Source organism: Austrofundulus limnaeus, unplaced genomic scaffold, assembly GCF_001266775.1.
Source record: "Austrofundulus limnaeus strain Quisiro unplaced genomic scaffold, Austrofundulus_limnaeus-1.0 Scaffold302, whole genome shotgun sequence".
In the NCBI taxonomy this organism is placed as follows: Eukaryota; Metazoa; Chordata; class Actinopteri; order Cyprinodontiformes; family Rivulidae; genus Austrofundulus; species Austrofundulus limnaeus.
The window spans coordinates 156,941-167,276 of NW_013952704.1; positions in this window are offsets into that span (position 1 = coordinate 156,941).

A 10,336-nucleotide genomic window follows, 5' to 3' on the forward strand; every position below is an offset into this window, starting at 1 on the left:
GCCTGAAACTCTCAGACTGAAGAAGTCTCTTGGAAGAGAGACGAAACGTTTCATTAAAGAAGAACCCGTCCAGAGGACCTATACAATTTTTTTTCCTTTACAAATAAAGTTGAATTGGATTGGATTGGAAATGCGATGTTTCATGTGTAGTTGAAGTTAAACATGAAATGCTGAAGTTAATTACAACTAGCCCTTTGAGGGCCAGCACAATGCGCATGTAGCTGTCATAGAAAATGAGTTTGACAGCCTTACCTTTGACAAACTTTTTTGTGGGCCTTAGTGAGTTTTGCACAAATAAAAAATTAAGAACTCTTTACTAAAAGTGGATATTTATAATGCCAAAATTGGTAGCATTGATAAGTCATTTTGCCATAACTATTTTTAAGACCCTATTCAGGTCTAAATTTTTTATTTTTTGTGTTTCAAAAAAATGTAGTAAGTTTTGAGTATGTTAACACCCCCAAGCTAATTGTTTTATTTTGCACAAGAAGCATTGCAGTATGATTTTAATCAGCCTTCACATCGCCTGCAGTGGTCTGGACAAAAAATGTTATGCAGGGTCTGCAACGACACTGTTCCYTTGAGTAAGAAAACAGTATCCCAGTTGCTAAGGTTAAGAAAATGATCAGAATGTAATCAAAATACTGGTGTCTACAAAACTGTTGTTGCATAGAGAAATTTGGTGTAAATAAACATCTTACTGTTTTTTCAGGTTTTACAAAGCTACAAATGAAATTACAGCAGCTTAATGCAGATATGGGAGAACAGAGGGGAGATTGATGTTTTATGCCAAGTCAGTGTTGCTGCAGTTGCATTTAGATAATAGGTCTGGCTCAGCAATGCGCAGTCTGCTCAACACCATTAAAGATTAGCCTGAGAAAGCTGTTTCACTGCCTGCTGGACAGAGAGCCACTCATCACCATCATGTAGCTGCATAGCTAAATTTAATCAAAATATTTTATGATTCACAAAGAGAAAATGTAAAATACTGTAGGTTTAGTTTAGTGGTGGAATTTAACATTTACAGTGTTGAAAAGTATTCATTCTTTTTAAATTTTACTGCATTTTGTCATGTTACAACTACAAACGTCAAAGTATTTTACTAAGGATTTATGTGACAGACCAACACAAAGTACTATAGAACATAAGGATGAAGTGGAAGCAAAAATATATACAGTATATATATTATTTTTTTACAAACAAAATCATGAAAATGATTTGCATTTCTTTTCACCACCTTTACTCTGATAACATGAACTAAAGTCCTCTAAAAAGAAGAATTTTAGTTTTAAAAATGAGAAGACTATTATTAGCAAAGCTTAACACATTGTTCAACTGAGTGTGAGCATTACAATTTAACAATACAAACTTGAACTCTAAGTAGTTCACCCCCACTAGTCGGTTGGCATTTTATAGATTGCTAACAGTTTGCTCCAGCCTGATCTGGTGGTGAAGAAAAGTTGATTTTCAGCTTAAAATTTTTGTTGATGTTTAAAGGGTTTAAATATTCTGTGCCTTTACCTCTTAATTTGGATGTAATTAGATTGCAAAGATCTTTAATCTAAACTAGTTTAGTAAGGTGGCGACTCCCCTCAGCTAAAATTGCCACATTAACGTGGTGGAGGGTTTTAAGAACCCCATGATCCTGGGGGCTATGTTGTCAGGGGCATTAGCCCCTGGTAGGGTCTCCCATGACAAACAGGTCTCGGGGGAGGGGTCAGACAAAGAGAGATACAGAAACCTTGATGAGGAAACACCACACATTTCAGGAAACCTCGGCCGGAATAGGGAAACAGGGGCACCTCCCTGGAGCCAGGCCTGGGGAGGAAGCTCACCAGCAAGAGCCTGGTGGTCGAGCCTTGTCTCCTGGGGCTCGGCCAGGCGAAGCCCGAAGGGACTACAGGAGGCCACCTCCACGTGGACCCACTACTCGTGGGGAGGACTATCAACGTCGAACGCGATGCATGCCGGGCAGCAGGATAAGGAGGGTCCCTGGCCGTGCTGATTCCTGGCGACAAAGACTATCTCTAGGGACATAGAACATAAMCTCACTCATGGGTAAGGAGCTGGAGCTTGTGGGTGAGGTTGAGTTACCAGCTAAATATAGTCAGGCTCACCTCAACTCACAGCTTGGGCTCTGGAACCCAACTCCTGGAGAAGGGCTGGACTCTTTCCTACTTTGGAATTGCCCAAAGAGAGAGGCGACAGGTAGGTGTGGGGTTACTTACAATTCCCCAGCTGTGTGCCTCAATGTTGGAGTTCACTCCAGTGGACAAGAGGGTTGCCTCTATGTGGCTTCGTGCTGCAGAAGGGAAGGTTCTGACTGTTGTTTGTGCTTATGTGGGCGGCTGTGGTGTAGTGGCAGAGCAACCGGCTTTGGGACCCGCAAGTCACAGGTTTGACTGCCCGCCATGCCCACATGCCGTTGTGTCCTTGGACAAGACACTTCACCCGCCTTGCCTACTGATGGTGGTCAGAGGGTCAGGTGGCACCTGTGTATGGCAGCCTCGCTTCTGTCAATGTGCCCCAGGGCAGCTTTGGCTACAAAGTAGTTTGCCATCATCAGTGTGTGAATGTGAGTGTGAATGGGTGAATGTCTGTAAGTGTAAAGCGCTTTGAGTGTCCTGGATGGATAGAAAGGCGCTATATAAGCACAGTCCATATACCATTTACATTATGCACCAAACATCAGTTCAAATTATCTGGCTTTTTTGGAGTCCTTGAATGGTGTCCTGGAAGGAGTGTCATCTGGAGACTCCCTCGTTCTGCTGGGTGACTTCAATGCCCATGTGGACAACAACAGAGTTATCCGGAAGGGGTGATCGGGAGGAACGGCCTCCCTGATCTGAACCCAAGCGGTGTTCTGTTATTGGACTTCTGTGCGAAGCATGGGTTGTCCACAACGAACACCACGTTTGAGCATAGGGTGGTCTACTTGTTACCAGGCCACCTTAGGCCAAAGGTCGATGATCAATTTTGTAATTGTGTCGTTGGACCTGCGGCCTTGTGTCTTGGACACTCGGGTGAAGAGAGGGGCAGAGCTGTCAACTGATCACCACCTGGTGGTGAGTTGAATCCAGTGGCGGGGGAGGCTGCCTGACATACCTGGTAAACTCAAACGTATAGTAAGGGTGAACCGAGAACATTTGGCAGAAACCCCTGGCCGTGCAATCTTCAACTCCCATCCCCGGGAGAGTTTTTCACATGTCCCGAGGAGGTCTGGGACATGGAATCTGAATGGGCCATGTTCAGGGCCTCTATTGCAAATGTGGCTTCCAGGAGCTGTGGCCTGAATGTCATCAGTGCCAGTCATGGCAGCAACCAAAGGACCCGCTGGTGGACACCAGCTGAGATGGAGGCCATCAGACTGAAGAAGGAGGCTTTCTGGACTTGGTTTTCCCGGAGGACTCCTAAAGCAGCTGACAGGTACACGGTGGCAAAGAGGGTTGCAGCTTCAGTGGTTGCAGATACAAAAACTCAGGCATGGGAGGAATTCGAGGAGGCCATGGAGAAGGACTTTCAATTGACCTCGAGGAGGTTCTTGAGGAACCTCGAGGAGGCACAAATGCACACATACTGTTTATACTGTATATTGCACAAATGCAAATGAACACACCTTACCACATATCTGTTATTTGAAACACCTCTGCCTCGATATTGACCTGGATTCTACCTCACTCTATTTCTACTTTATTTTATTTTGTTTTATTTTATTACTATATATATTCTTGTGTGTGTTTTTATGTGCCTAAATGATTTTACTTTGTTTAATTTTTGTATTTTGATCTCTACATTGCTTTATAGTTTGTCAAGCTGTTCATGTCATGTGCTAATATGCATCGTAATTTCGTTCTACAGTGCATCTCTGATGTTATGTTGAATCACAATAAAAGAATCTGAATCTGAAACCGTTAAACGATTCAGAATAACAAAGTGTTCCCTGTCCCATGCTGCACTTGGCTTGAGTGGAGAACTACTGACCAGGGGTCAGATTTATAAAGGATTGCGTGGAAACCATACTAAAAATGAACTTACGGCCAAAAGACGAAAATGGCGTACGCCAAAAAAAATTCCGATTTAAAATACTCTGCGTACGCGCGTTTCACCGCATTTTCCCTTTATAGGTCACAGCTGTGCTTCATAATTTGCGCACAAGGTCCTGCCTCAGGTTCTGCCCTCTACATGCCCACACTCAACCATAAACAGTCAATGCAAAGTACCTCATGAATGTTAAGATGTATTTAAATCAGTCAGCTGATCAATGTCAAAACAAGTGATTGGCCGGCTCAGACGCGCTGCGTCGTGAGTCTGGAGGATGACAGGTGCTGACAGCGGCTCACGTGAACAGATTGTCTGTAATTTAAACACCTTTTCCCTCATTTTGCAGGTTTAGAGACGTTTAGAGTAATCGAATGATTTATTTCAAAAACTCAGCTTCAGTTAAGTTCACCGCTCTTCTCCCTCGTCCTCCCTATCTGCTCAGTTATCTGCGGCAGACGCCACGCCCCCCCCCCCCCACACACACACACACATCCGCCCCTCTCCCCTGCGCGTGTGAGACAAATACGGTTTTTAAAAAGTRAACTTTTTATAACATCCACGCTGGCAAGGGTGGGTGCGCTCTGCGCATGTACCCAAAGCATGACTTTTGCTGTCGTACTGTTGAAATGTCTCTTGTCGGGGAGGGGTCTGTGGGTCAGGGTCGTCTGAGGAGGAAGGACATGAATGGATCTGTTAACTTTAATTTAAGATTTAAGTTTTTTATTTCAAAGGTCCTTATGGCTCAGCAGCAGAAACATAAATATTACTGTTGAGAAAGCTGATRATAAAGCTGAAAAATAATCTAAGTCTGATTATGAAGGYAAATTAAATATCTGACAGTGATCATTACACAGTGTGGCTCTAATTCTTCACTTCACCATCTGTGTCGCAGTTTCCCGTCTCCAAAATGAGCGTACGCATGGGTCAAAGCTGGTGTGAGGGACTGCACATTTTCACATCAAGTTTGGATTTCATAAATCACAACCTTGGCGTGAAAAGTTACGTACGCAAGTTTCTGGGCTCCTTTTGTGCGTACGTCAGTTTTATAAATCCGACCCCAGGACTGTCATAGTCTGTGTTTATTTTTCTTTGTTTATCCTAGTGTTTCAGTGTTTCCCTTGTGTTTCTCTATGCAGCTGCCCCGCCTCTGCATACCTGATTGCCCTTGTGTTTCTCCCAGGTGTTTCTAGTTTGCCCTCATTAGTTTACCTTTATATTCAGTGTCCTGTCTTCAGTCTATGTCTGATCATTGTGCTGTTTTCGTCCAGCCTGTGCAGTCTTTTATGTTTTGAAGTCCTGATCCACGAAACCAAGTTTGAGTTTTTTGAGCTGCCTGTCAGCTTCACTTTTTGTTAATAAACCTTATTTTTTTGAAGACTCTGAAGTTTGTTCTGTGCCCTGGGTTGTTTTTATGTCAATGACTGTCAGAATGATCAGATCAAAGACCCAGCCCACAGACAAGCTTTTTTACGGTCTTCCATTCCCTGAAGATCGTGAGCTCTCATCTGGTTCCACCATGGTCGGTTTTTCCTCTTCTGCTTTGGGGGAGCTGGTCCCATGCCTGCCCGAGGAGCATCGGATCACTCACGCCCTGATCAGTGGGTCTTTGATGATGCTCCAGTAGTCTCCCACCCCTGCCACCAAGCTAATGCTCTGCTGTCAGATTGAGAGGGTTCTGACGGCACGCCCGGAGCTACTGTGGTATCCCGGCCACCAGAAGGTCTCCGACTTTGCCCGGAGAGTCCTGGCTGAGGATTCCGTCACCYATCCACCCACCACTGCTGTTGTTCTTGAGTCTACAGTGTCTACTGAGTTGTCCAAAGGTCCTGAGTTGGTGGTTCAACAGCCAGTGGTCTCAGTGGTTCCACAGTCGGTGGTTCCACAGGTGGTGGTTCCTGTGATTCCTGAGTCGGTGATCTCAGTGGTTCCACAGTCGGTGGTTCCACAGTTGGCGGTTCCAGCAGTTCCACAGTTGGTGGTTCCGCAGCTGGTGGTTCCAGAGTTGGTGGTCTCGGTGGATCCACAGTCGGTGGTTCCACAGTTGGAGGTCTCGGTGGTCCTGGAGTCAGAGGTCTCGGTGGTCCTGGTGATTCAAGAGTCGACCGCCGTCGCCTCCTCATCGCCTGGGTCATCGTTCCTCACCTTCTCTTCGCCTGGGTTGTCGTTCCTCGCCTCTTCTTCGCCTGGGTTGTCGCCCATCGCCTCCTCTTCGCCTGGGTCGTCGCCCATCGCCTCCTCTTCGCCTGGGTNGTCGCCCATCGCCTCCTCTTCGCCTGGGTCGTCGCCCATCGCCTCCTCTTCGCCTGGGTCGTCGCCCATCACCTCCTCTTCACCTGGGTCATTGCCCATCACCTCCTCTTTGCCTGGCTCGTCGCCCATCACCTCCATGTCGCCTGTGTTCGCCGTCGCCAAGGCTCCTGCTCCACCAACCTCCGCCGACTTCTCATCGCCTCCCTCTTCCTCCCTTGGCTCCACGTCTGCTCCCGTCTCCTCCCTTGGCTCAACGTCTGCTCCCGTCTCCTCCCTCGGCTCAACGTGTGCTCCCGTCTCCTCCTGTGGCTCAACGTCTGCTCCGGTCTCCTCCCTTGGCTCAACGTCTGCTCCGGTCTCCTCCCTTGGCTCAACATCTGCTCCGGTCTCCTCTCTTGGCTCAACGTCTGCGCCCGTCTCCTCCCTTGGCTCAACGTCTGCTCCCGTCTCCTCCCTTGGCTCAACATCTGCTCTCGCTTCCTCCTGGGGCTCAATGTCTGTTTCTGCGGGGCTTCGTGGTGGATGGTTCCCTGACCACCCCCTGGAACTTTTGCTTTGCCTGGGAAGGTTCCCTGGTTGGCCCCCAGAAGTGAAAGGGTCTCCTGACTGACCCCCAGAACTCTGTGTTTTGTCTTGGAGTCCATGTTGTCATGTGTTCTCTGAGTCTCGTCTAGCTCCTTTTGGCGACGTCAGGAGCCGTCATTGAGGGGAGGGTCCTGTCATAGTCTGTGTTTATTTTGCTTTGTTTATCCTAGTGTTTCAGTGTTTCCCTTGTGTTTCTCTATGCAGCTGCCACACCTCTGCACACCTGATTACCCTTGTGTATCTCCCAGGTGTTTCTAGTTTGCCCTCATTAGTTTACCTTTTTATTCGGTGTCCTGTCTTCAGTCTATGTCTGATCATTGTGCTGTTTTCATCCAGCCTGTGCAGTCCTTTATGTTTTGAAGTCCTGATCCACGAAACCAAGAGTGAGTTTTTTGAGCTGCCTGTCAGCTTCACGTTTTGTTAATAAACCTTAATTTTTGAAGACTCTGAAGTTTGTTCTGTGCCCTGGGTTGTTTTTACATCTGTGACTGTCAAGGACTAAGAGAATCATTGGGTGGTGGAAGGAACACTTTGAGGATCTCCTGAATTCACCCTTCATGTCCACCTTTGAGGAGAAAGAGCAGAGGTCACCGAGGTAGTCAAAAAGCTCCTTGCTGGCAGGGTACCAGGGGTGGATGAGATTCGCTCCGAAATGCTGAAGGCTATGGATGTTGTGGGGCTGTCATGGTTGACACATCTTTTCAACATCCCATGGAGGACTGGAACAACTCCTATGGAGTGGTACACTGGGATGGTGGTTCCCATTTTTAAAAAGAGGGACCAGAGAGTGTGTTCAACTATCATGGGATCACACTTCTCACCCTCCCTGGGAAAGTTTACTCCAGGGTGTTGAAAGGGAAGCTCTGATCGATTGTTGAACCTCAGATTCAAGAGGAGCAGTGTGGCTTTCATCCTGGGTGTGGAACAGTGGATCAGATCTTTACCCTTGCAAAGTTGCTAAGGGGGTCATGGGAGTTTGCTTCTTCGGTTTACATTTGTTTTGTAAACTTGGAGAAGGCTTATGACCATGTTCCTTGAGGCATTCTGTGTGGGTTGCTGTGGGAGAGGTTGCTATTAACTGCAATCCAGTCCCTGTATAACCAAAGCAGGAGCWGTGTTTGCATTCTTGGCACAAAGTCGAGCTTGTTCACAGTGCGTGYTGGACTCTGCCAGGGCTGTCCCTTGTCTCCGATCCTATTTGTAGTGTTTATGGACAGGATCTCAAGGCGCAGTCATGGAGAGGAGTGTGTCTAGTTTGGGAACCACGGGGTCTCATCTCTGCTGTATGCAGATGATGTGGCTCTGTTGGCGTCGTTGGACTAAGACCTTCAAAGTGCACTGGGGTGGTTTGCAGCCGAGTGTGAAGCGGTTGGGATGAAGGTCAGTTCCTCTAAGTCTGAGGCCATGGTTCTCAACCAGAAAAGGGTGGAATGCCCCCCCCCCCCCCCGGTTCAGGGGAGGGTCTTTGCCTCAAGTGGAGAAGTTTAAGTATCTGGGTGTCTTGTTCATGAGTGATGATAAGATGGAGCGGGAGATGGATCAACAGATTGGGGTCAAAATTTTGTGGACAGGAGGTTCTGCAGGTATCCTAGAGTTGTCAGAATCATTTTGGACACTCCGTGTGTCTGAATAGTCAGTCCTTTGTTCTGGATTTGGTGAAGCCAAATCAGAAAACTTAGTTTCAGCTACAGAAGGTGAGTTGCTATCAACATTAGCATCCTGTGACTAGAGGAAAGGTAGAGCTCTCCTCTGTGGGGCTTTGTGATCCCTAACCAATTTCAGAATGTCTACACCATGGTGAAAAAGGTTCTCTTGGTTCTCTGTTGGTTCTGAAAATGATGAGTCTGCCTTTGAGGGTTTTTGTGAGCTGCATACCTGCGTGATGTGTTAGGGGATCATCTACCCCGCTTAAAATCTCTGTTGTAATGCTGGTTGTCGGAATGCTGGTTAAACTGGCTCCTCCAAAACTCTATATTTCTTCTGCTCCTGATGAGTGTTATCAGACCGGAAATATTGCTGAGTCTTGACAGGTAGGGAAGTTGCAGGTTTGACTGAGTGTGGGTCATGTCTAGCACATGCTCCTTCAAGTTCTAAGGGTAAAAAGCTTATGTTCACTGCCAGAACCATTCTTGGTTCAGCAGGTTGCAGCTGTTTAAGCTTCTGAAATGCCACTCAGGCCCATTCATGTAGCTGTTGGATGCTAGCAGTGCATGGGTTCACAGTGACACCTGGTTGCTAAACAGAAGGATACAGGTTCTGTAAGAAGAGAGACTTGAAGTTCATGTCTTCTTCCATGTCTGGATCGTTTCTGGATCCAAAGTAGGCTTTTAGCAACTTATGGTAATATTTGCTGGGATGCTGTTGTCTGCGTTGTTTCACAGTTAGGCTAGTGTTAGCCCTGACTGGACAACAAAATAAAAAAAAATTCTCCTAGTTTTTATGTAAGAGAGTGTAGTCAGCTTGGACATAATCAGGTAAGTGAACAATGAACTTACTGACCTCTCTGTCAGATGTTAGCTTAATCAGTTGAATCCTATCTTCCACAGTGGCTTGTGGGTAAAAGTCAATATCATCAAGACAAGACTTACTGTCTTGAGAGCCTTCTGGAGTTGGCTCAAAATGTGGGATGTTTTTAGTAATTTTGTAAAGGTCGTAGTCAGAGGAACCCAGTGGAGATATTGGGATCTCATCTGAAAATGTCTGGTCTGGACACCTGGGGTGCAGCCAGAGGATGGCTCCAGTTTCTAACAGGAGAAACAGAGGTCAATGGGATACCCTACAAGTAGGTGGGTGTGGTAGACCCACTCACCTGTAGGGATGTGTACCTTTGACATTTGAATCTATTTGGTAACAATATCCGGTGCCTGGGAATCGGTACCGCTACTTAACGGTACCAATTTTTGGTACTTGTGTTTTTTTTTTTAATAAACTTCAGGTAAAGTGGCAGACAGACAGGAGGTCCTGGCAAGTGAGTTTATTTTCAGTGTGAGAGCAAGACAGACAGGCAGGCAGATGGGCAATTGCTAGAACATTGCCATTTAAAAAATAATCCAAGCATCTCTGGTCTCCATGTATGTTGTAAAAACAGCAGAACAAACTTTTTTCCTGTGAAAAAGTGGGTGGAGCTCCCCTTGGGTTACCAGGTGAAGGGCTGGGCTCAAGTTGGTGTACATTTTGTGACATCACAAATTGTTGGTGTTTGAAAACAGTTAATTTCAAAACACAAAAATATATATTTACTTATAGTAAAAATACCTCTGGGTGCATTTCTTTGGTGTTTGGACTGTTTTTAGAAGCAATATAGACCCAAATGTAAGTTTTAAAAACCTGAAAAAAGTCAATTTTGAATATTAGGTCCCCTTTAATTAGTTAACTGAGTAATAAAAGAACTTCTATTTGTTTCAAGTTTTGTTTAATAAAGCATTTAATTATTGTAAGGAAGCCTGGAGATGCTTTGACC